At 46.0% G+C, this 27,078-nt stretch overlaps 1 protein-coding gene across 1 annotated transcript in view; it reads right to left on the bottom strand.

Annotated features, from left to right (window-relative positions):
- GAB2 (GRB2 associated binding protein 2) overlaps positions 1 to 24,089 on the bottom strand; it is a 92,365-nt gene extending 68,276 nt beyond the window's left edge. Inside the window, exon 1 of the mRNA XM_017829267.1 lies at positions 24,029 to 24,089. The gene's annotated coding sequence lies outside the window, so the exon portion shown is untranslated. The remainder of the gene's footprint in view (positions 1 to 24,028) is intronic.
- Between the last annotated feature and the right edge of the window lie 2,989 nt (positions 24,090 to 27,078).

Below are 27,078 nucleotides of genomic sequence, written 5' to 3'. Positions count from 1 at the left end.
AAAATAATAATTTATCTGAAGCTTTGCCTTACTGGGATATGAAAAGGATAAATACGGTAAAGATCTTGATTTACTGAGGTATAACCAACTCTAATGGAGGTGACAGAAATATACCTCAGACAGACAGAGATGGCTAGGACAGGGATGTGACCTGTTCATTCATTTTTCAGGCATTGCTGAACTTGAAATAAACTCCACAATCACCACAGAGGAAACATGCCACAAAATTACATCTGTTGACTTTACTGGGTTTTTGAAGGGATGGGAGGAACAATGCGATAAAACTGGTGGCAAACAGCAAAATATCTTCAGGTCAGAGGAAAATGAAAGCAGTGAGAAGAAATAAGGAAAAAGCCAGTCCTTACAATCCTAGGAACACTCCTAACAGCTACAGATTTTAATCCTTCTTCAAGCTTGCCCCAAAAAGGTTGAACATGGCTTTCCACGGCACGTTGACCCCACTGGCAGTGACCCAGCTAGACAAAACTTGGTGGACACTCATTAAACCAGCATTTGGAGCGTTAAGCACATTAGAAGAACCTGCCTTGACACATCCTTATCCACAGTCTCTTTTTTCTTTTGGAAAACGCTAAGTCACTCTTTAGCAAGAGGCCAGGCGAGAGGTTGCTTAGGAACTAAATTACTTCTCATTCTTAGACAGTGATGCTAGCTGGCACCCGGGGTGTGTGGAAGCGTTCAGAAAGGGGATGGAGTGCTCAGAATGCTACAAGTAATGGGCTGCAGGGTCAGCCCAAAGACCAACATCAGCATCACTTCTCCCTGTTCCTCTAGATGACTGCACTGGGCTCTTACAGGAAAACCTTGGGTTTGTTCCAAAAAAGGAACCCTAAAAGGCAAGAGAAGTCTAAATTAGAAAGGTTTTGACAATATCACAAGAGGTGGTGCATGAGCTCGTGTTCAGTGTCAGGGTTTCTGCTGGCACCGCACACAATGGGAGGGAGGAAGGATGTTTCAAGAGAAGCAACTTTTCATTCAAGATTTCAGAAATGCTTTTGAGACCCAGATGACATGCAGCACACAAGGCTGTCGGCTGTGACTCTAAGTCACTCAAAAGAGCTGTCCTCTTTTAGGTTAAAATCCTGTTGAAGAAGATTTTCCCCTGTATGGATTTAGGAAAAGTTAAAAATCACCCCAGAGGAACCAGCCACTACAGCAGCTTCTCAAAGAGAAGTTGTGCCAATGAGGCTGTCCAGTCCTCATGCCACCTGCCTGGGGGAAGTTATTTCAAGGGAATCACGTGAGGAAATACTGATGAGTCAACACTTTGAATCCGATGAAGCAACAAAAACTGCAGGAAGAAGGCAAATTGTCAGATTTCTATGATGTGTGCTCTTGGGGAAAGGACTGGTTTGACTGAGCCATGCAGAAAAACTCAGAAGTGGAAAGGTAGGGATATGAGAAGTCGAAGTCCCTTTCTCCTCCTCTGCTGAGATAGTTCAGCAGCTTATGTTGACAGCTCTGTTCAAAATTTTACACCATTAGCATTTGACATAAAACATGCCCAGCTTCCAGACTTTGTAAGATAGAAAATGCCAGCAGTTCTATGGGATACACAGTCTCTGGAGGCCCAGAACAGAAGGTAAGGCTGAGCCAAGGTATGAGTAGTTGATAAGGACCTCACTGGCAGGGACCTGCCAGAGATAAACTGTTGTTCCTGCATGATGAGCACAAGGGAGTCAGATGCCCATCTTCTGGTGGATTTGCCACCCATCCTTAAGAGAATCATTTGAAAATCATTATACTCCAAGATGGCATCTTGCAGCCACTTGAGACCAGGCTGGACTATGTCCTGTTAGATCTCCATGGTAATGTTCAAATTAGTCCCTCTTACCCCAGCTGGGATTTTTACTCTAGGAGATGGAGTTTCCCCAACAACATTTATACAAAACCCCCCAAGGACCATGTTAGACATCTAATGATGATTTCTTGGAAAGTCCTTCACAGATGGTACTTCACAGCACTTTCAAAAATGAAGGAGAGGGTGAAAACAAAAAGATTATCACACTACAAAAACAATTAATTAGCTTTTAAAAGACTTATCCCTCTTGGCCGTGTATCCTTGGGCTCAGAAGACCAGTGCAGAGGTCTACCATCTGGAGGTGACAAATCCAAAACTCTTCATTGCAGGAACCGCATTAACACTTTACACAGGTGCAGAGTCCGCAAGAAGGTCAGGGGACCCAACTAGATCCTTTCACATGTCAGTCCTGTACTATTTTATGGAATATCATGGCTGCTGCATTCAGGATTCAGTAGAGTCTGAGATTAAACATGATATGTTCTGCAGGCAACCTCTCCCATCCTGCAGAACACAGATGGGGGGAGAAGCACATGCTAAAGCAAAATTATTCCCTAATAGACAAAACCACAGCTTCCCAAACTGAATGAGAAAGAGGTAAGCTGGTCTTCTCTCCAGTACCCCCACTGGCCTCTCTCCTGGACTCCTGTGGATCATGGATTCATGTAGGACCATTGTCTTTTACCCCAGGGTAACCAACGACCTCAGGTCAGTCCCACAGCAGGAAAAAGAGAAACCGCAAAGTTCCCAGGACAACCAGATGGAGCAGCTAGAAAGCAGCTCATGGGATGTCCCATCCCAGGCATGGCTTGTGCACAGAGAAGCCAAACTCTCCCACGAGTGGGTATCACAGCAGTCTCGTGTACAGAGCCTCCCAGACAGAGATGTGAGTTGCATGCCTGTCCTGTGATCGAGTCAGTTCACTACTAAATTCTCATTTAGTGTCTTTGTATCGGCTCCAGGCCAGAAAACAAAATAACTGTCTAGAGAAAGAGCCCAAGGAGAATTCATCTGGCTACAGCAGGTTCTTGAAACTCAGTGGAATACGCCAGCTTGCAAACCCTGGTCTCCGTCTTTTTCTGGGTCACGGATTTTTTGGCCAAGGCGGTACAGATGTCAGGGACTAGCAGATGCAATAATGGTTCTGCATCACTACCTCTCCACCTTCCAGAGCAGTACCCTCAGGCTCACTTCACTCAGGTCCACCACACCTTCTGGAGACATAAGCAGGAGCCCTCCAGACTCCTGGATGGTATGAGTTTAAACTTCACAAGGCGGTTTGATCAGTAAATGGTCTCCATGTTATATGGAAAAAGAGAAAGCCAAAATGCAACCACCTTCCACTCTGCTAATCCTCTGCCCCACAACAGTGCACTCATAACATTCAGGTTTTCTCCAAAATTGCTAAAATTCTGTGGTTCCTCTTTGCCTTACAGTCCTCCTTTCTAGCAGCTGTCTCAGCGTGCTTGGGGGGTTTTTACATCCCCAATCTTGCTACCAGCCAAGCTTCACAGCTCCTCCTTGGAATGCACCATCCTAGGGTAGACAAATCCACGTGCATGGCTCCTTTTCCACATCCCCATGGGGTGAGAGGGGATTTATTTCTCACCAAGTTGCACCTGCCCAAACTCAAGAAAGGGTTTAGTGCAGATTTGATTTGGACTTCATCACCAGCAACTAGCTTCTCAAAATGGTGCTGCATCGTTTTCCCTTCAAGAAAATTCTGCTGATCTCACTTCACGGCGCAGAGTGGAAACCATCTGCCCAGACTTCCAAACTCTTCCCCAAACAACTCCCTTCCCTTTTGCCCACCAAAGGCAGCTCACATCTGCAGGGCTGCATTTGCTGTGCTGAGAGCCAGCATACCCACCCTGCCCCCCCCAAAAGGGCATGGGAAAAGGCAGCAGGGATGGTGCACAAAAATGTGCAGATGGGAACGTGGCAGGGGAAGGAGGGGGAGACTTTGACCCGTGATTTGTTTGCTCAGCATCTCGTCTTTGGATGAAGCAATGTTTCGCTTTTGGAGAGCAGGAGAGAGAAGCCCGTGTGCAAGAATAAACTGGGGATAAGGGGAGGGGGGCAGCTCTTTGCTCCCCAGTTTTAAAATCCAGGAGCCAACTTTTCTTACACCTTGTCCCTTTTTCCCCTACAGTGACCAGGTCATGGAGCAAGAAAAGAGGACTTGGTGTGATACTGTAGTCCATTTCTTCATGCAGGGACTTCTGGGGGTCACAGTAGCTTAAGACAGGTTTTAGATGAGGATTTGAAAGGCTTCCTAAGACTTTGCCACTTTCACACTCATTCATCCAAAGTAGGATGAGAACTTGCACCACACAGAAAAGATTTTCCTTCCTTGTATTTACATAGCCCGAAGTCCATCTGAAAGGCATCACCCCCACCCTCCTCACATGATTCCCAAGCTCTCAGTTACGCTTAAAAAAAAAGAAAGAAAAAAACCCCTGAACCACCACTCAGCAAGCAATATACTACAAGGACACATGTTTTTGTGCTCGAGTTAAACCTCCTCCACAATTTTTCCTTTTGCCAAATGTTTCTGAGTAGGAGCACTGGAAAAATAAACTCCCCTGGCGCAGCGGGACGCAGGCGGGTGGCCAGGCTGAGCCGAGTCCCGGAGGCTCAGGGCCATGGTCAAACTCCTGGGAGCCCCTTCCCAGTCCCCTCCACAGGCTGTTGACTAGGGGACATTTACTGGGAACAAGTGCCTATTGTCCCCCGTCAAGACTGAGAGGCAGCTCAGAGGGGTAAAAACGTAATAAAGTGGGACTTCATCCTTCCTTTTTGTCCTCTTATCTTTACTTTTACCCTCTAACTCTGCATAAATCCCCAGCTTTGGTCCTTCTGCTTGCCTTGTTTTAAACCTAGATAGGCAGCTCTGAAATGACACTTCGAGAAAATTATTATCATTATCATCTCCGGAACAGGTCTCTCCTATTATTACTATTATTTTTTCTTCTTCGCTTTGCAGCACTGCTCCAGCCCACAGTAGGCGGGGGGGGGGAGGGGGTTGGATAGCATAATAGGAAGGGTTGCAGGATTGAAGGTGGCAGGAAAGGTGGCAGGTTTGCTGGCATAAAGACCTGGGTAGCACCTGGTTTCCAGGGCACAGTTGAAGTAGTTCAAAGCAAACATGTGCCAATGACTGCAATGTCCAAACTGCCTTTTAGGAAGAAATCATGGGCAGCTCTGTTGGAGCGTGCCTGCAGCTGATGCCCATCTGGTTTCTTTGGTGCCTCTGATTCCCCATGTGGGATAAATACACTGACTTCTCCAAGGCAACGGCTTCTGTGATCCTTGCATGACATTTGTTGCACATATGCCAATTAATACTAATAAATATGCTAGCACTATTGCTGAAAGGATACACAGAAGGATAAAAAACAAACAACACTTAGGAAGGACAAGGAGAATAAAAGATGGCAAAGGAAAGCAGTAGTGTGGAGTTAATGATCTGAGATCAAACTGGAGGAACTAATGGCCCCTTTTTCATGATGTAGTTACGTCTATGAATATTGAAAACCTTGTTCAGAATCCTCCAGCAGGGAAAACCCATAGCAAGTCTAACAAGTGAAGAAAAAATGAGCAGCCACTTCTCCTAGGGAAATAGGGAGACAGAAGCTGAAAGAGGGTCCTGAGCGGGTATGAAACCCCTGCATCCCCAGAGCAAAGGCCCCCAGAAGGCTGAATTCCACTCGGGCTCGGCAGCATCCACCCCATCCTTATCCCCTCACAGCTCCCTCCCCAAGTGCTTGCAAAGAGTGATGGTCAAAGGCTCTGCGACACATATCCACCATGGAGCCATTTCAAGCCAGATGAGGACCCCAAGCACACATTGATCAATTTTATTTCCAGCAGACAATGCCTTCCCCACTGTTAAAAATAAACCCATAAAGGCTAATTCAGCGTACCACAACAAGTCAGATGAATCCATCCAAGCGGACTGGTACTGCCTGGTGTTTCATCCTCTGTATCCCTCAGTCCTGGACAAGGCATACAGTTGAGGACCAGTTGCCACATGCAGATTGTCCCCCTGACTCTGCTCCAAAGCATCTGCACGTGCAATCAGTCCTACTTACAGCTGCTTCCTTTTATTTTTATGGTGTCTGCCATTAAACAAACCTCATAATTGCAACAGGAAGATGAGGTTCACCTCAATTTTGTTTAATGCTGGGTACCAGCAAATCTTAATCTGCATGGGAGGAGGTGAGGTCTTTGGGAAGATCCTTGGGCAGATGCTGCCCAAGGCATGTCCCAGACAATCCCCAGGAGTGGTTATGGTCTCCAGTTCATTTGGGGTAAGATATTAAGAAGCTCATTTTGCCTTAGAGCAAGCATTCAAGGCCAGGTTGTATAGGGCTCTGAGTAACCTGGTGCAGTGGAGGTTGGAACCAGACGGTCTTTAATGTTCTTTCCAACCCAAACCATTCTGTGATTCTATGATACTATGAAGTATTGCTCTGACATCAATACTCATCTGTTGATGATATTCCAGCACTGGAGCTAAGTGCTGGAGTTTCTATACAGAATGAAAATACAGAACAACATAAAGGCTGGTCAATGGGAAAGCTGATGCAGAAACCAGATTCATCGGACAGAAACATGCCCTGCTGTTTGGCTGGAAGCAATCAGAGCTGTGGGATCTCTGGAGGCATCTCTGCTTTCCTGGGAAGGCCAATGTTTAAAGAATCAAAAAGCAGACATAGCAGTTCTGAGCTCCCCAGGACTTTCTGAGCTTTTTTGGGTAGTTTTGGCTATGTAAATAATTTTTGTTTGCAAATCCTTATGGTTATAGACCCAAATTCTGATGCTCATGGCAAAGAACAAGATTTCCCACACAAGACTGTGACTGTAGGTTTTGTTTGTACAGGGCCACAGGTGCAGGAGTTCAGCATCACCTTTACTTGATCAAAGGATCAATTCACAGGTCACAGAAATTAAAGATTTGGACCTGAAGCTTTGCTGAGGTGCAGTCTGAACTGACCCAAAACAAATCAGCCTCATCTCTACTCCCAGCTCATTACAGCCATGTGGCACTTGCTAGATTTACCCTCCTGGCAGCTATTAAGCATTTCTGAAGTTTTACAGTGGAATTTATGTCAACTAGGAACTGGAAAAAGGTCTCTGAAAGTTACCATTTGATTTATTTCAAGGACAACAAAGGAGGTTTTAGAGAAGGACATGTAGGATATGGAGAGCAGCATGCCCTACCACTCATAGTCATCTGTTGATGATATTTGCCCAGCACTGGAGGAAAGTGTGGTGAATTCTATGCAAAATGGAAAGACAGAGCAACATGAAGGCTGGTTGAGCCATTTTCAGTTTAGAAGCAAACTCACACTTGCATGCAACAGGCAATAAACTCAATATGCTAAGAAAAGCAGAGACAGGCTGGGTAAACTGAAAATGCCACCAGCAAACTCCAGTCCTGACCCCCCCTCTTTCTGGTCTTCCTTAAGTAAGTTTAAAAACAGTGACTGACTTTTAAAAACTCATTTACTTCAGTGCTCTAGGACCTAGCTTTTCATTATAAAGTCATAGAAAGGGACAGAAAAATATAATCAGCCTTCCTTTTTGTTTAATAACAGTCCCCAAACCACTCAAAGTACTTGAAACTGCTGAGATAACTGTCCTGATTTCAGAGAGGACGGGTGTGGGTGGCACCTCCCAGCACGGAGGGGACATTTGTATTGGCAGCTAAGGCAGAAAGCCTCCACACAACCTAGGGAAAAGGAAAAAAATTAAAGAAAGAAAGAAAGAAAAAAAAAACCCCAGCAAATAAACAAAAGCATTCCTAATAAACTGGAAATGTCATACTACATCAGGGATCACAAGATCGAGCCCAGAAAGGTCCAAGTGGCAAGAACATGCTGTTAAAAACAGATGGGAAAAACAAGCTGGGAAAGGTTGAGACTGTGTTTCTAAACTTCTGTTCCCGACATGGGTTTTAGAGCTGGTGCTGGTGTGGTTGGGGATGAAATTCCAGCTGCCTGCATCGTCCCAGTAATCTCTGTGGAAACCTTATATGCAGGAGTATGGGGGAAAGAGTTTTACACTAAAATTCCTAATAAAAAACATTGGAAATGTAGATTTTTCCAGCTTCCTAAGCCCAGGCTCACCCCAAGTTGAGTCAGGTTAGTAATACTGCTGTTTTCTACTTTAGCCATGGTTTTTTAGAGTCCTGCTTGAAATGGGATTTTCTCCTCACAGCATGGCTGTGTCGAGGCAGAGGTTCAGAGTGAGTTTCTGGGATGCTTTGCAGCATGAGAATGGCCATGTCAGCCTTTCTGTGCTCATCCCTACTCATCTTAAGATGGACTTACAGAGGTGGTTCTACTCAGTGCCATAAAACCAGGTTCTCAGCGATCAAAATACAAGTGACATGCTGGGAAAAGTGGGTTCCTGCTGACAACCCCCTAAACATTACAAATTACATGAAAAGGAGAAAGGAAGACTAAGATTAAACGGGAAGATGAGGGTACCAAAACATGCAGCTTGCAGAGCTGTGGAGAAAAAACCTCCGAGCCTGCCACCTCTATGCTCAGCCCATCGTCCTGAAGACAACTGGAGATAAAGCTCCTGATGACAAACTCCTAAGACACACCAGCTATTCCCTGAGACTGTCTGAGACCTTTCAACATAACAAAATAACAGAAGTTCGTTGTTTTAGAGGATTTTTTTCATACAACACGTTCCCCCACTTCTGATTACACGAAGATAGAGCTGGAGCCAACACAGCTCTGTTTAGGGTCCACACTTTCCAGAAGCATTCAAGCCAAGATCTATTATTTAGAGAAAGAGGGTCTAGTCTGGAAGATCTCAAAAACTTTTGAGCTCCAGCACCTGGAAGATCTCAAAAATATTTGTAAACATTGGGGTTTGGCTCAAGTGCCTTTCTGTGTAGGAGGAGCATGGGGGAGAACACTTTCTGAGGCACAAACCAAATGCTATTCTGAAAGTTAACAAGTTTGACTGATCCCTCTATTATTTTGCATTCCTTCATGCTTTAGGCTCCAGAAGATGCCTAAATATCCAAGTGCATAGGCTGTCAGCACAGCTTTTCCAGCCCAGCAGGAAGTAGGAGATATCTTCAGGGAGAGACTATTTTTGGAGTTATCCAATTCCAAACTAAGCCTTTAGACTTTTTGTTGTTATTATTCAGATTAAGACGGCAGAGTAGGAGAGCTGAGGCATTCCCACAGCAGATCAGATCGCTCATACTGCCTGTTCTCAGTGGTTGAAGGGAGATGTTTGTATGGATGTGGGACAGGACTGGAAATCCATGGGTAAGGTCCTGGGTTTTTTTGAGGTCCTGAGCTGATATGTGGGCACTTTGACATTTGGATGCAGTTGTGTTTAAATTTCAAAAATCAGTTTTTAATTCTGCACAACAACTTGGCTTCACACAAGATAAGGATTGAGAAGACTATTTTCCCTTTTACCCAAAACACTCCAAGTGAAAAACACGTATACGACAAAGAATTACATTACAATAGCCTTGCACATTACCCAACATGTCTCTAGAATCAGCAGCCAAGCATAGGACACCCCAGAGTCCCCCCGCTGAACAACTGGATCAAGCTAAATTAATTGCAACATCCAGTACTCATTTTTTTTGCTTTTACAATTCCTATTTTATACATTAAAAAATGTTTAATAGCCATCCTTCAGCTTATTCCTTAAGATTAATAAGTCAAAACAGAAACACTAGGGAGAATGCAATAAAAAAAATAAAATACTAAAACACCCTTGGCTGAAGTTAATTTCTATTAGAATCCTTAGTCATGACGGAAATGTATTTATAACCACAAACCTTCACTAAATTATCTTAACAGCCTCTAGCTGTTGCGCTAATGGCCAAAACAGCACAGTAAATTACTGTCTCACCGTACAAAATTATACACATCACTATTATACCATGTTTTAGTTCCAGCCTCTGAAAACCAGACCAAAATTTATTCTCATTACCCAACCGAGTTCACCCACCAGCACATGCATGTGCCCTGCCACATGTTTACTCCCGAAAGAGAATAAATCCACCAATTTTGGCACCAATGTCCCGCCCTGCCCACAACAACCGCTCACCTTTTCTCCCTCCTTTCCCATGTCTGACTGACTTTCCACTCATCCGGTTTTCCTGTTTGGCAGCTGGACTGAGTTTTTAAACTGACTGAATTCACTCCTAACCTCATCTGAAAACTTCAAGGCAAGGCACGTGCAAGGCAAACCTGGCTCAGAAAACTCGGACTTTCTCAACACGAGACTTTTGGGATGCAGCCTAGAAATGGGAAGATGAAGATGAGACTGAAGGATGTTGGTGTCCAGCTCTGCGATGGACTTGTTGCAGGCCCTGAAAGATTCACTTAATCTCTGTACACTGTAATATCCTATTTATGTAGCAGGGCCAGTGAAGATCCAAGAGTTCAGCAAGCAACCTGGCAGCACAAGGGCGGAAAGGTTGGAAATCCACTGAGTGTCCAACACCTTCCGCCAACTCTTTGCTCTGTTGGGATGTGCAAAGCCAAAATAATCTGTGTTTACAACTCTCCTCAGTACTATAATGCCAAGACCCTGGAATATTCAGGGTAGGTGGAGGAGTACTACTGAGAGTTGAAAGTGCAAAGACCAAAGCTTGGGGGAAAGAAAATGAACCTAAGCCCAGCCCACCCCACCAAGCTCTGGGGACAAAAGGGATAAAGGTGGCACAATGGAAGAAGCAGATATAATATCCAGTAATATACACCGACTGGGAATGGATGTCTGAGATACAACTTGGAGAGCACCACAGCCATGTTTTTGATCATGCTCTGCTGTCTGGTTTTCCAGCAAACTGGTATTTTGTTGGTTTTCAGGGTTTTTTAAGTATATATATATATATATATAAAGTCAAAAGTCGCCCATGCTTTGAAGGAAAGAAATTCAAGGACAGTTTTGACCAGGTCCTTCCACACTGAAAAAGTAAGGTTAAACCTTGCCTAAATTACAGCTGATTCAGCAGTAATGCACACAGTAGAGAGGAATATGTAAACCCTAAACACGTCATTCTGGCTTCTCACCTTCCTCCACAACATGAGCTACGGTTGGTTAGTGCAAGGCTTCAGGTACAAAGAAATGCAAAGAACAGGCTTTAAAAGCTCTTCTTAATTACAAATGCAAATCTTGAAGCTTCTCATCCCCAAGTGATATTCAACAACTCAATTCTATCTGAAATTCCGAGTGTGTCAGAGCAGCAGGTCCATGCTTCACCCCAGCGGCCTTAACAACAACACCTAACAGCACTGAGTTGGTCATGGCAGACTCTTCCAAGAAGCAGGATGAACAGAGAAAAATCACCAACTGAACATTTTCATCAAACACCCTAGTTAACTGAAAACTCATACAAAAAGCCTCATAAACATCCTATGCATTGCATAAGACAGGATTTGCTTTACATCCTTTTTGCAGCTCCAGCCTAGACCAACACATGAGGCCGTTTCCATCTGCCCCAAGACAAATACTCATTGTTAACTGCATTGTGAACATCTAACACTACTGAGCATAGAGTATTTTGTGAAGCAACATCCATTGCACCAATCCGTAAGACTCCCTGCCTTCTGCTGCATGTGAAGTGCCTTCAGTATTAAACAAAAAGAAACAAAACAAAAACCTGTGGACAACCTTCTTCTCGAGACATTACTCTGCCTTGAAACCTTGCTCCTCGAAACACGTCCCCGTGACAGCATATGATACATCAGCCCACCTGCATGCCAGCTGGCTGTACTGATTTGATGCTAAAAGGAGTGTATTGATTGATTCCCAGTCAAAGCCTCAGCCAATGTGTTTTGCAAGTGTTTGAGACAATGGCCTGATCCCTTCAGGCCCTCCCTTGGGTTGACTTTGAAGGGAATGTAAGGCAATAGCTGAAAACGGCTCTGGGAGCAACTCTATGGATATGGTGCTGAATCTAGCTAGTCTCAGATCAAAGGATGCCCTGTTACAGGTGGCAACTGAGAAAAGTGGAGGGAGCCCCATCCCTTGGAAAGACCTGCCCTCAAATGTTTGACTGGTTTAAACCTCAAAATACCATTTTTTTTCCTTCCCAGTGTTTTCTTCATGGTATCAACTTCTAAAATTGCAGATATTCGCATTATTCATGTCTCATCTACTTTAAAAGGTGCAAATTCAGAGTTGGTAGGAGAAGGCATGTTTCTCCCCCATCACACATCAACAGCAGAGTCAGAACTTGCTGAAGGATGAAGAAACAAAAAGATCTTACGAGCTTTAACATCTGTGAGCAGCCCCTTGTCTGCATTTGATGCTGAGGGTTCAGACACATCTGATCACCTCTTCTGAGTGCAAATCTTGCCTCTCCAAGGGTGGATTCAGGTTATAGGTTGGGACGCCTCTCTCTTTGGTGATGTGCCAAACACTTTGAGCCACCTCCTGGAAGAAGGACCCTGGGGTGCTCACATAAGAAGTCCCAGAAGCCAAGCTAAAATGCTAACCCTCCACTGTGTGGACTGCAGCCCTGTGTACTTTTATCAGGACACTTTCTCATTCACTTTCTTTGAAAGGTGGCCGTCCTTCACTGCAGGCCTGTTGTGTAAAGCTTTCTCAGGCTCCTAATCACTTTCGTCACCCTTCTCCAAAGACACCCCCTGGTGTCAGGGGTCCACCCACCCACACTTTGCTGCAGCACAAAGTCCTGATTGCTGGCAGGAAAACTCCTTGTTCCCTGTCCTGACTCACTCCATGCACACAGAGGGCTCAGAGAGGGACCTGCACAGTCAGGGCTTAGTTCAAACCTCAATCCCCAATTTCAAGCCTTGAGCAGGGACCAATCAACATAATTTCTTAGCATCTACTCCTGCTTAGCACTACCAGAAGGAGCCCATACACTCCCTGTCATTCCCTATATCCTGTATCTTCTGCATTTCTTCTTTTTATTCCTTTCATTTACATTATTTATTCCCCTCCCTCAAGGGCTTTAAGAAGCCACGATTACAGAGTGCTCACTGTGTGCCTGGCTGCCACTATGGATAACATAAGGCCATGCTGGAGGTAGCAGCAGGGCTCAGCCGCCAACTCTGCTCCCCTCTCTCTTGCTACCCCAGCCCTGTGCCCTGACCCCCAAAACAATGAGCCCTTCTATTTCCCACAGCTCCACTGGAAACTCCGGTTTGACGTTACATGTGGTGGACAGTGGGCGAGACAGGCAAGGAAGGCGAGAGCGGGGCAGAACACAAGCCTCAAGTCATCGATTCTTCTTGGGTCAAAGAAAATGAGGTTTTCCTGGGAGCTTCCTATCTGGAGGGAGCTATTTAGGAACAACACAGTGACTCAGAATCAAAGGAGCTGTGTGCGCTGCTGATGGCATGGAAGCAGAGCGGCTGTTTTATTCTGGCAGTAAGTCAGAAGGGGCATTTACAGAGGGGCATTTATGGAAGGGACATGAAGAAGAAAAGGCGCTGGGGAGACCTCATTGCAGCCTTCCAGTACTTAAAGGGAGCTTACAGAAGAGCAACTTATTACACAGGCAGATAGTGACAGGACAAGGGGAATGGTTTTAAACTAAAAGAGGAGATATTTAGATTAGATGTTAAAAAGAAATTCTTTACTGTGAGGGTGGTGAGGCATTGCAGCAGGTTGCCCAGAGAAGCTGTGGATGCCCAATCCCTGGAAGTGTTCAAGGTCAGGCTGGATGCGTCTTTAAGCAATCTGGTCCCGTGGAAGGTGTTCCTGCCCAGGGCAGAGGGGTTGGTCTCTTCCAACCCAAACCATTCTGTGATTCTATGATTCTATGACTTACTGTGTTTGACCCTTCCTGTGCTGGATGACTCTCAAACAGAGCACCTGTGTGAAAGCAGCATGAGAAGAAAGGAGATCTGGAGTTGCTGAGGTGGCCTCTACAGGGGTGGTAAAGGGGACTTTTAAATGGAAGGGCAATGAAGGTGGACCGAAATTAGCCAACCTTTCCTTTTCCATGGGCACTGTTTCAAGTCAAGAGCTTCGAGGGAGCAGTAAAACCACATATTCCCCTCTACAAATAAACAAAAGAAATCCAAAAGATCCTTAAATAAGCACGTGGATGAAGATCTGAAGAACAGATTGGTAGCAATGACTAATAACCCCATTTAGCATCATGACTGACATTACTATGAGATAAAAAAAGGCAGATAAACATAACCATCACCCTGTTCAACAGCAGCACACAGTACAAGACCTACAGTGCACACAAAATATGGCTCTTTGAAGCTGAAAATTTACAAGACACGTCAGTGTCACCAGAGGAGAGGAGAGAAAGGAACATTTACTAGTCAGTTTTGGAAACAAGACATAATCCCTGTTTGGGTATTATTTTAAGTGGCCAGGAAGTTGGTTTAGCAAGTCAACTTGCAACCTCTGGCAGTCACACCAAAGTCCATGGGGATGTTCTGAAGGTCAGTGAGGGACCCGAATGGGCAAGGCAGCAGCTGGGATCATCAGCAAAACTTAATCACTGAAAATCTATGAAATGCAGAGGACCAGAAATCTTTGACTCCAAATGTTATTTCCATCTTACCATATGGATGCAGGAGCTGGAACTCCACCAAAGAGATGTCTAAATGCCTTCCAAAGCAAATGCCTTTGAAAAACACCAGGTTTAAATGGAATAAGATGCACAACAAGTACCAAGATCCTATTTGGACAGCATCTTTGATCCAGGAGATATGATGGAAATAGTTTGGACATGTTCAAAAGGCATTAAAAAGCAAAAGAAATAATAAAAAACCAACGAGAAGATATTTCTGTCAATAGATTCTCATTTCTATCAATAGATTATTATTTCTGTCAACAGAGAGACCAAACATACAGGATTTGAAGATTCAGAGGCCATATGAAAGAGCCTGGAGTAAGCAACAGAAAAGAAGAGGCACTCTGAACACTTAATTCAGAAATGTCTAAGAGCTGTTCTCAACTGGTCCTGCCTCAAAGCCAGATTTAAACTATAAATAAAAATGTCCCATTTCTGGCCCAAGAATGACCTTCCTATCCTGAACACACATTGTTTTGGTGTGAGAATATTCACATTTGGATGGAGAAGTTCATTTCTAGGTATTAGTGTAATGCAGACAACCAGACTGATGCAAGATTTCCCAAATCATAACCTTCTCCAGGAAAACTGCGCAAGAGCTCAGAAGAAAATAGGAACCAAATATGAAAAGACAAATCCAGAGATGAAATCACCCTCCCAGGTTGCTGGACTTAGTCCAGATTCGTTGGAGAAACAGGCACCACTGGCTATCTTACACAGCAAGAAACATATGCTTCCAGCACTCAGATTTTCCTCCTGTCCTTTAAAGGTACAGCTTGCAGGCTAAAGACAACTAGGAGAAATTTTTTTGACCAAAGCTGATTTTTACTTTTTTAATATTATTTTTTTTAATTCTCTATTTAAACACAGCATGTATTTAAGTCGCTGTATGGCTAGGTGTGATCAATGGCATATTGTACGATGGCACTGTGCAGGCTTGCATGTTGACCTTGAGGAATTCCTCTTTGTACACCATGTACCTGAGACAATTGTCCAAACACTTCTTGAACTCTGTCAGTGCTGTGACCACTTGCCTGGGAGCCTGTTCCAGTGTCCAACTACCAAAAAAAAAGAGATGAAAACCTTTTCCTTATATCTAACTTAAACCTTCCCTGATACAGCTTCATTCTCTCAGGTCCTGTCATTGCTCACCAAAGAGAAGAGGTCAGTGTCTGCCCTTCCTCTTCCCCTCTCGAGGAAGTTGTAACTATGATGAGGTCTCCCCTCAGTCTCCTCTTCTCCAGGCTGAACTGACCTCAGCCACTCCTCATACGGCTTCCCCTCAAGGCCCTTCACCATCTTCATTGCCCTCCTTTGGATGCTCTCTAATAGCTTAATATCTTTCTTTTATTGTGGTGCCCAAAACTGCACACAATATTCAAGGTGAGACTGCCCCAGTGCAAAGTAGAGCAGGACAATCCCCTCCCTTGACCAGCTGGTGATGCTTTGCCTGATGCCCCCCAGGACATGGTTGGCCCTCCTGGCTGCCAGGGCATTGCTGACTCATATTCAACTCGCCACAGACCAGGACACCCAGCACTGCTTTCCAGCATCTCATTCCCCAGTCTGTACGAACACCCATGATTAGCCCATCCCAGGTGAAGAATCCAGCACTTTCCCTTGTTGAACTTCATCTGGTTGGTGATTGCCCAGTCCTCTAGTTTGTCCAGGTCTCTCTGCAGGGCGTCCCTGCCCTTGAGGGAGTCAACAGCTCCTCAGTTTAGAATCATCAACAAACTTACTTAGTTTCCCTTTGAGTCCTGCATCCAAGTCATTTATGAAGATGTTGAAGAGCAGTGGCCCTGCTATTGAGTCCTGCAGAACCCCATTAATGACCAGTCACCAGCCACGCTCTACGCTGGCTCCACCCATACAGTCTCCCACATTCAGTGCCAATTTGCTGCTGGTTTAACCCATGATAATCACATGATAACCACAACACTGGTTTCACTTGGCAGCAAGGTGTTCAAGTGCTGATCCAAATTCTCCAGATTCTGACAGAAAAAGCCTAAGGAGGAGCAAGCTGACCTGTCCCTCTGCAAGAGGGACCAGCATTTCCAGACCAGCAACTCTGAAAGCTTTTGCGTAAAAGCATCAAGTCATGGTGGGATATTAAGACAGTGGTTTGCAAGAGTGTAAACAAGTCACTTCTAACCCCTTTGTCTTCTCAGCTGGGGTGAGAGATTGGAAAAGACAAACAAAAAACCAACCCAGCCTTTCTCTCAGCTCCTCTCAAGGTGGCATCACTACATACTGGGGAAGGACCAGAGATAAGGCACAGAGACCACCTGATGTACAACAAGAATGAGGATTTTTCCTTTCTCAACCTATTTTTATTATTTAAACAGAATTACGGTAACTATTGCTAAACTGTGGAGATACCAACTGAAACTTTGGAGGTCAGGTCTGCCCTTAGCTTAATTATCTGCATGAGGAATGCTGCTGTAGGTGCTGCTCAGTGATCCATAGAATAGATTCAGGATGTTCCAGGAGACTTTCTGGATGCTCAGCAACTTTGAGAGCCCCTCTAGAGCCAGGTGCCCCAGCTGGTGGCATGAGCCAGGATCTCTACAGCCCAATGACAGGGCCAGGCTTCCTGCTCACAGCTCTGGATGAAGAAATCACAACAGTCTGCATTAACACAATGCCTCTTGATCAAACAATATGCCTACGTGTGCTGCCATTAAAATTCCATAAAATTACCCAGCCTAAGGATGGTGTGGGATAATAAGCATTTGCATACTGTTGATCCTGGGCTTAAACTCTTTTTGCCCAAATCTTTGGCAGGATGGGTCTACTTCAAGGAAAAAGGCTGAGAGGTGGAGAGGCTGTGCAGAACTGCAGCAAAACATCTTCCAGCTCTATATCTGCTCTCTGAAGTAAATCAAATCTCTCTTCCTTATTTCTCATACCTCCTACAACAGGGATAGATACGTTTTGTCACCACTGCTAGGTGATGCAAGATCCACCTAAGTACTATGAGACGGAAGTGAGACTTTAAAGACTTAAAGGAGTACTGAAAGAAAGGGCCATTTACATTAAAAGCAGTAATTTCCAGATCTTTTGGATCAATTCATTTCAGAGAGCCGCCAGGTGACCTTGGCACCCTCATCATCTAAATCCCTGCTAGAAATATTATGTACTTCTCCAGACCAGTTGCAATCCCTTACCATAGCTTCACACATCCCCAGTAGCCTGCAAGCAGCTCAGAAACCCCTGTATCAGGTAGAAACCATACAGTCAAGTTCCCAGCTTGGGAATGACCCTGAACACAAGAGAGCCAAATCACTGACTTGTCACATGCCTTGGTTTCCCTATCCAACCAGACTCTTCAGGGCAGATGTGGTCTCCCCAAACACCCAGAACATTCATCCCCAGTACCAGTCACCTCAGCTGCTACTGTAATCCAAATAAATAAAATTTCTTCTGCCTTTGAGTCACTACTATAATTTATGTGCTTCAGTCTGGTAAACACTATTACATCATGTCTTGCATCTGATACTTGCTAAAAGAAAAAGAGAAAAAAATCGTTTCAATATCACTCCTGCTTTCAAAGAGAAACGAAGCCAGCTTCCTCATACACTTTCCCTAAGTATTGCTTGTCTTAAGTTCAGCCTGTGCTTTGCCACCATCAATCTTTTACATTCACTGTGGAGTGCCAGGACCATCACCCTGCTCTGAAGTCATGACAGATAGCTGGAGATTCACTCAAGCTGTCTCAGCAAAGCCAAAGTATCAGGAAAATACACTGGTTTCACTCCCCACACAACACACATACTCCTTACCTCTACGGGCATGTCCACCTCGATCGATGCAATGCACCTCGGGTTAGCCCTGACCAAACTACTTTGAGTTTCAGCAGTTGAAGAGCTGCCCTAGCACAGCACTTCTCCCAGGCTGCTTGTGTTGGCAGCAAACAAAACAAGGACTACCCACCTTCACAGGGAGTTGGGCTAACGCAGCCCAATTGCTTCTGGGAGGCTGGGCTTTGTCACAGAGGTATAAGAAACACTGGGCTGAAGGCACCTCAGGAGGTCTCTAGCCTAGCCTTGTATTTGAGGTTCCAGGCCAGCTGGAATTTTTTCTAGCCAAGTCTTGAAAACTTCCAAAGACTGCAGCCTCTGTGGGAACTTGCTCCTCTATACTATGACCCTCGGCTTCCCTAAGACTCAGCGTGAACCTCCAAAGTTGGGTTGTGGTTTGTCATCTGCTACAACCAAGAAGAGTTTGACTCCATCACATCATCCCCATAACCATCCTTCAAGTATCTGCACGTTATTAGATCACGAGTATCACAATGACAATACATCGCCATCTGACTGCTTCCAGAAAATGTTAAGTGGGCAAAGGAATACGGCCACACACTCAAGCAAAATGACCCCAAGAGAAGGTTGAAGGGAAGAGGTCGTGTGTTTTGACTCATCAGCAATGATGCAGCAGAGAAACAAGTTACAGAGAGGGACCTTTGTGCAGCATTGCACAAGAGAGCTGGTGTGGCAGGAGTGCTGGCAGGCACTGCCCTTGCAAGCAAAATGCACCCCTTGACCTGCAAAACCTTCTCTGGTGGAGCAAGTGTTCATCCCTTCTCTGAATCATCTGGCTGATGACAACGGCTAAAACATCTAAATCAAGCCAGGAGATTACATGGGAGGAGCAGGCAGCTTCACATCTGGAGTACGTGTGAAGTCATGAAGTTCAGTGCTGTCAAAACTTTCTAAAAAGAACTTGTCAGAGGACTTTCCTGAGTCCCATCAGTAGACCCAGGTGACATAATTTGTGCCCTTAAGCCTCCCTGCTATCCCTCCCTGGATCCAGGCTCAAAATCCATAAATTCACCTAAACTAGCACTGGAAGGAACTTTTGGAGAATTTGTCAAATTTATTCCACTGCCTCAAAACAGGATCAGCTCTCTGAAGAGTTTGGCCAACCTGCGCTTCAAAACTGCCACGATGGAGACTCCAAGCCCATCACAAACATCTGTTCCACTGCTTCACTTCTCTGGCAATCAGAGGTTAGGAAGTTTTTCCTAACACTTGTTTCCCTTGGTGCAGTTCAAGCTCAGCACTTCTTGGCCTCCTACCATTGGCCATGAGGAGCAGTTTACTCCCTTCCCCTTCACAGATACCTTAGACATACTCAGTGACTGCTACTTCTCCTCTCAGCCCTCTCATCCCTAAACAACCTCATTTCCTTCAGTCTTTCTATGTTTCCTAGGTTTCTGCTAATTTTTTTTGGTGCTTTTCTCTGGAGTCTCTGCAACCATTTCCTATTTTTGGTAGAGGGGAGAATCCCGAATTAGGCATGGCACAGCTGAACATGAGAACGACCCATTAAAAGTCCTTAGAGAGAAGAGGGGAAAAAAAAAAGAGATAATTTTGCATAATATCCATCTTTTGTATTTTGTTGCACAATAAAGGGATGTTCTTTCTTCCCCCTCCTATAAAATTTCACCCCAACTGGCACCATGTCAAACTCCATCTGGCACCTCCACCATTTGAGCAGCCTATAACATCTCTGCGCCAGTGGTCCTACTTAGTCCACATCCCACATTCTCATTTAAGGAGGATATCCTTGCTATGCCTTTCAGGTGGGATATGAAGAACCAAAAGAAGCCCTTCATCAGGGAGTTACCCTAGGAATAGGACTGTGATCAGTAAATTAGTCCATTATACCCCACTTAACCTCTTCTTGCTCACCCCATTGAAGAGGAGCAGCTATTCCAATGACCTTGATTAAACTTCTTCTGCTTGATGTAAAAACGACCACTGATGCACAAAGCTAAACTCCCCCCGGTTAAACCAGACAGGGAAAAAAAAAACAAAACCCAAAGCATTAAAGCATTGTAAAACCAGTACACGATGAGAAGCTTTTGTTTTAGTCAGAACTGCAGACATACATCTCAGCCAGACAGAAAATACTCTGACTTCATGGTACATAAATGAGCAGGCAGAGCGCACTGATCTAACGATAGGGAGCTGAGCTGCTCTACGACAGCAGTTATTTTTCACATTGCTTGTCTGCCAGACAGTCCACCCCCGAACCCCATCATGCTGGGCAGTGGACAGACACAAAACACCACTCTAAACCAACGTCTAACAGAGGAGAAAACAGACAGGCACGTCCAGCGGGAGAGGACCAGGAGACAGTGAGTCAGTACAGGACCGGCACAACATGCACTGGTCTCGGCTCATCGGTCACACAACTAAAGTCAAGGATTTTGTTTAGGGATTGAGGGTTTTTTCTTTTTTTCCATCGGTGTTTTAAGAAGGAGCCAGGAGGAAAATTAAAAGACAGTTCTGTGCTTTGTGGGTGCATACAAGAAGAGCCTTCCATGCATGAAAATCATAAGGGCGAAAGGTAGGGACAGACTTTTTAACAGTCTGTAGCAATAGGACACGGGGCAATGCTTTTAAAACTGAAAGAGGGTAGAGTCAGACTAGATATAAGGAAGAACTTTTTTTACAGTGAGAGTGGTGAAACACTGGCACAGGTTGCCCAAAGAGATGGTGGATGCCCCATCCCTGGAAACATTTAAGGCCAGGCTAGATGGGGCTCTGAGCAACCTAGTCTAGTTGAAAATGTCCCTGCTCATTGCAGGGGGGTTGGGCTAGATGAGCTTTAAACATCCCTTTCAACCCAAACCACTCTATGAATGTACGAAAGTGTTTGTCTGAAAAACAAGGAATCAAGCAGGTGGATGATGGAGCTTGGTGTCCCAAGCAGAACAGAGGAGGTATTTTGGTACCTCTGTTACTTTTGCCATTCAGTTGCTTGCTTAGCTTTTATTAGCAATACTACAGTAGCACTTGCAGCCAAACTGCCTAGGGTCTACATGAACCCCTGTCTGCAGTTACAAGGTAGAAAAAAGTTACACTTTGTCTCAACCTTTAAGCAGTCATCATTTGATCATTTGAATGTCCTACAACAGAATAGAAACTAATACCACCAGTATTTCCCCGAGCATTGTACAAAGAGGTCCTACATAAAATATCCCACAATCTCACATAAACACAATCCTCTGAAGTGAAACAGAGCAGGTATTGCTGTAAATGCAGATTAACGCTCCAAGGATCAGGTGTGGAGAAGAGTCCCCTTCCCCGATCACTCTGGATAGAAGTTAGAGAGAAAATTTAGCACTTTCCTCTCTTGCCAAAGATCTCCTTGAAAAATAAAAGCAAAACAAAACCAGGCTTATAAAAGCACAGCACTTCAAGGACAGCGTTAGCAACACACCCATGTGCAGACACGTACATTTGAAATGCATTTGTCAAAGAAAAAATAAATCTATCATCTACCCTGTGTCAATACAGCCAGAGCAGGAACTTCAAACCCGATTAGCAGCATCCTGCAGCCTGAGATTTCTCCTTTGAGGTCTCAAAGCAGAATATAAACTGAAGGTATAAGGAAAGTGGCAAAGCCAGCGATTCAGTGCCTTTCCTTTGAGGACGTACAAAAGCAAGCATAACATCACAGTGGCTGAAAACTCGCCTTTTGTGCATGAAAACCAAAGTCCAACTATGTGGGTTTGTTGTAGATGAAGGCAGACTTTACAGGAGTAAAGCCATCACCCTCAGGCTCTGTAACAGCAAGCTGCTCTGAACCACTATCGAAGAGAACTTGATCAACACACCAACACCCTGAATGCATACTGAAGCTATATAAACATAATAATATCAATAATAGTGCATTGAAAAGTAAAGGCAGGGGCACCACCAAGTGAGACACAGCCCAAGCTAAGGCCAGCATTTTCAAATCCAGCCTTTGATGCAGGAAGCTGGCGCAACTGGTGTGACTGGAAGGGAAGTCCCACTGACCACAGCACTGGGACCGCTCCAGCACAGAGATCCCCTAGAGTGACATCTGCCAAGCATTGCTTCCTGCCCCGCGGAGGCTGCGTGGGATGGCTGGGCACATCTCAGCATGGCTGCATTTCCTCTTGGGGGAATGAGGACATTCTGAAAACATAGGTGGCTTGCAAAGCACTTTGGGATGTATCTGGATGAAAAGCGCTCTTATGTACATCAATAATTAGCATTAACCGCTGGCGTGTCACACCCTCCATGTAGAGCATTTAGCAGATTTATTCAGCTCTTGCTGGAATGCCAGAGCACAAGGTGGATATTCAGATGGCAATGTGAGCGCCCTTTCATGGGGCAGATGCTGGGGAGCTAATGATGTTTGATGAGTTAAGGCCACTGGTGACTCAGGATCAGCAATTAGTTGATTTCTGCAGGAGGAAGGTGCTTTGCTCCATTAAGCTAAAAGCATTCTCCATAGTTCAGCATGCACAAAGTCATTCTGTCCATCTCCCACAAAGCCTGCCTATATTCATTAGGGGTTGATATTTCCCATATAAACACCCAGGTTTACCTTTGTCTCAGTACATTTTGGGGGACAAGGAGCAAAAGAACTGGATTCCCTAGCAGTTCCAACATGATACTTCCTCAAAGAGAAAGAGGGCACAAGGAAAGGACTGCTCAGAGTGACTGGACACACAGTCTAATGCAAAGGGATGTGGCATGACTGATGTCTACAGGGCTGAACCCATTTTGGACAAGGCTAATAGTACCACATCACAAATCAGACACCCCTCCAGTCCTGCTCTAGCCTGCAGTATGGGACTACAGACATCCATCTCCCTCTCAAGGGTAGGCAGTGATGCTTCCATCAATCAATAACAGGCACTGGGGAGACACCAGTCGCACTTGTTCTGCCTGCCATTCCCGAAATGCATACAGGCAAAAGCAAGGGGACCAAAGGATGACCCGGCTGGCATCCCCCCAGGAAGGGAGAGCATCCAGCTCTCTCCCAGAGGCTATGTTCCAGTCAACTCAAGCTGGCAGAGGTTGGTCACTGGCATCAGTGAGTGGGACCCCAGCGTCATGCCAGGGAGCAATGTTGCCGAGTCATAGGATGGCAGTGTGTTTCTGAGCTCTAATGCTCGTGGCACATGGCGGGACCGCCAGGTGGAGGGCCCAAAGAACAGTTATTTCTTTCAATGAGTGGGGAATGTGACAGAGCTGGCATTTGGACCCTCTTTTTACAACTTCTTTGAAGTGTTTGATCTCAGCCGCTAACGACACAAGGGCTATCCAAGCGCTACTGGTGCTGCCTTCAAAGGGTTCGGACGTTCAATGATTAATAGGAACCGTGCGCGGGATGGCGGAGAGCGACTATTACAGGGATGTTGGGGGCGATCCAAGATGCGTTAGTACCTTTACTCCTTGGGACCAAGGTATTTCCAGCCTTCCCTAAAACACACGACTTCAAAGGCGAGGGTGTGACCGTCGCAGGTCCCGGGTGAGCCCGGCCACCGCGGGGCGCAGCCAGAACGGCCCCAGCATAGCGTGCCCGCTCCAGCCGCGGCCGTCACCTCCCACCCCACCACCGCGGGACAGGGGACAAGCCGGGGGGCTCAGAGATGCTCCCACCCCCCTTCCCCGAGCGGCGGGGAGTCACGACCAACCGTGCCGCGCCCGGGCAAGAGGCACCCCCGCCCTGCCGAGCCTCCGCGGCGCCGGGAGAGGCGGCGGCAGGTGCACCCGGGCTGGCGGCGGGGGAGCAGGGATGGAGGCGGAGGGGATAGATCCCGGCTTTCCCAGGGCCGGGGCATAGATGAGATGGGGTGGGCTGAGACTTACGTATCTCCGCAACTTCTTCTCCGGCGGTGACTTTCGGAGCCAGCCCGAGCACACCACCTCCCCGCCGCTCATCGCGGCAGCCGGGCGCCGCCGGGCGCTGCCGGGCGCTGCCTCCTGGCGCTCAGCGCCGGCCGCGCCGGCCCATGGAGGAAGGGCGGGCGGGCGGGAGTGGGTTGGTGGGTGAGCGGATGGATGGATGGGTGGGTGGAGGGAGGGATGGATGGGGGGGCGGCGAGCGCCTCCCCCTGCCGCCGCGGCCGCTCGGCTGCGAGCGGGGAAGCAGGAAACTGGCTCCTTCCCGGCTCACCACGCCTCCGCCCGCCCGGCGCCCCGCCAGCCCTGTTAAAGACACAAACCCCGCGGGAAGAGGGGCTGCCCAGCCCCGCGCCGCTCTCGAGGGGCTGCTGCTCGTCCCCGTTCCCCCCGCACTGATACAGGTGCCTGTAGAGAAACTTTATCCATACTGCAGCAGGTGATCTCCAGCAGCGCAGCGTTGCCTTAACAAAAAAGTACACTCCCCCCCCAAACCCCTCCACTCTAAGGTTTCATTACCCCAGGACCTTTCCTCTCTCTTGATGGAGAAGCTCCTTCTCAACTCGGAAAGGTGAGGCTGGCTTTATCCCCGCTGCGCTCAGGGGCTTGTGCCTGAGATGAAGGTGCCATAGGAAAACAAAGAGGTTGAGCAAGAAACAGCCAAACACTAGTGATGCCAAAAACCCTCTTGGAGAAAAGAAAAATAAAATTTAAAAAATTAAACAAACAAACCAACAAAACCAACACAACCCGAGGGGAATCAATAAAAGCTTAGTATTTTATTATTGATTTTGAAGTAATGGAGCAGTGGCCACTGAAAGGGGATTTGACTCATGCAGACAAGCCAGGTTTTGTATTACGGCATATTATACCCTGGCTGAGATTCACTATCATCTTTCAGATCTAGAAACACTGTGCATTTCAAAGTCTGATCCTCTCCCCCGCTCAGGCAGCAATAAAGCGTCCCTCTACAGACCTGCGAGTTGGGTTATGCTCTAAACCTCCTTTCACTGCATTCTTTAAACTAAAAACCTGGGCATGGTACCCATAAAAGCTGAGTCCTCTTAGCCATGCTCACGTGGAAAACACAACCCAGGGTTGTTTGCTGGGGATGGATTTCTAAGACCTGTCTCTATACAGGAGCTCTGCCCCAAACCTGCTTGGGCACATTCAGTCATCCCTGCCTCAGCTTCCCTGCCTGTCCAACCTCTGTGGGCAGGGACGGTCCCTCCTTACATGTTTGTGCCGTGGCTGGTGCAATAACAACTCCACGCTGGCTGGATGCTCTACTCTATGTCAAACAACAACAACCTTTATATAACGCCGCTCGAGCAAGGATCTTGCATCACTTCAGAACAGTAATTGCAACTCACAGTGCCTCTGGGAGGTAGGAACGACACCTCTTTTCAAGATGGGGACAGCATGGTTAAGCCATATGTTGTTTATCATCTTTGAGAATGCATAAAGCAGGGGAATAACCCCTTAAAGAACAAGTCAGTCATTTGTTAGGAATGTATTTTCTCAACAGCTTTGTTTTTCTGACAGTGAAATGCAAAGACTTTAAAAGGAAGATTTCTCTACCTTCTCATTACCCAAAGGAAGGATTTGATCCTATTCCAGTGCTGGGCAATCTCTGCACAGAGAGGCTGTGGTCAGATCAGCTCACCTATCTCTGCCAATGCAGTGTGTGTGATGGAGCTGAGAACAGGGGAGGATGGAGAGACCAGTTCTGTGCTGGCCTCAGCCAGCATTGCCTATTATTCAGTGCACTGGAGCTGTATCAATTTACACTGCATGAGAGCAAGAGTCCCACCTGCAAAATCCCCTGGGTTAGAGGAACTTTGCGCATTCGCAGGGAAAACTGTGTCCTGGTGACCTGCACTTGAGAGATCTTCCCAAAACACACAGTGATTTCAGGGAGGCCAGTGAGTCACTGGGGATTTAGAAAGACTCCATCGAGAACAGACAATCATGATTAATACACAGGTATCGTGCAAAACTATTCCATGGCGTATGTTAATGATTCACAGGTTAGGAATTCACTCATACTGACACCAATGCAAAGTGGTATCAGTTTGAATACCAGTTGCAGAGAACCCTGTCTGCATTTTTATGTTAACAACTTCCACCACACAGAGTTGAAATACTTCATTTGGGTGATGGATGTTTGAAGAAATGCTCCATAATTATCATCGTGTGAATTGGAATGAATTATTCTACATATTCTGTGACAGGCCTTGGTTTATTAGCCTGCTCCCTTGCTGTGCTATCCTTTCTCTCCACTCATCCCCTATTCTGGATTACATTTACTGACTTGGTTATATCTCAACATATATCTGAACAGCATCCAAAACGTGAAATACCTCTGTGAATTCTTCTTTTATTCCTTTGGTGAAGCCTGACACATGTATCTCAGATTGCTGGGACTTTTGGATGGCAAATGGGTTGTATATTTTGCACATTTAAATATGCTGCCATCTCAAATGTGACACAGAATCATAGAGTCATAGAAGCTGGAAAAAACATCCAAGATCATCGAGTCCAACCTTAATATAAGCTCTGTGCAGAAAAATGCTTGAAACAAAGATGCTGCACGTGAACGTGCCTCCCCAATTCCACTGTGGCCATATGCAGAGCAGGAACAGTGAGTTAATTCTGGCATCAGGCTGCCAGATTACATGTGATCCAATGCATGTCACATTACAATGCCTTATAATGCTGGCCCTCCTTAAAGCATTTGGCCTGGAAGATACACACAAATACCACCCTCAATGCCCCTAGGAGTTAAGGATGATGTCTGTCTTAAGCATAGCTCTGATTTGGCAGCGCTTGCACATTCGTAACAGTTTTACCAACTTCAAGCTGTTCCTCCAACCGGCAGAGGAGAATGAACTCAGGCTGGCCCCAGCTGACTACGTAAATCTCCGGAGTTTGAGCTAACAGCCAGCAGCCTTGGCGGAAAACTGTGTGAAAACCACATCCCTACATTGGAAAACCCACTGAGGGAGCTATGCGAA

This window comes from Lepidothrix coronata, unplaced genomic scaffold (genome assembly GCF_001604755.1).
Source record: "Lepidothrix coronata isolate B3197 unplaced genomic scaffold, Lepidothrix_coronata-1.0 Scaffold161, whole genome shotgun sequence".
Taxonomy (NCBI): Eukaryota; Metazoa; Chordata; class Aves; order Passeriformes; family Pipridae; genus Lepidothrix; species Lepidothrix coronata.
This window is presented reverse-complemented; position numbering and strand designations above follow the sequence as displayed.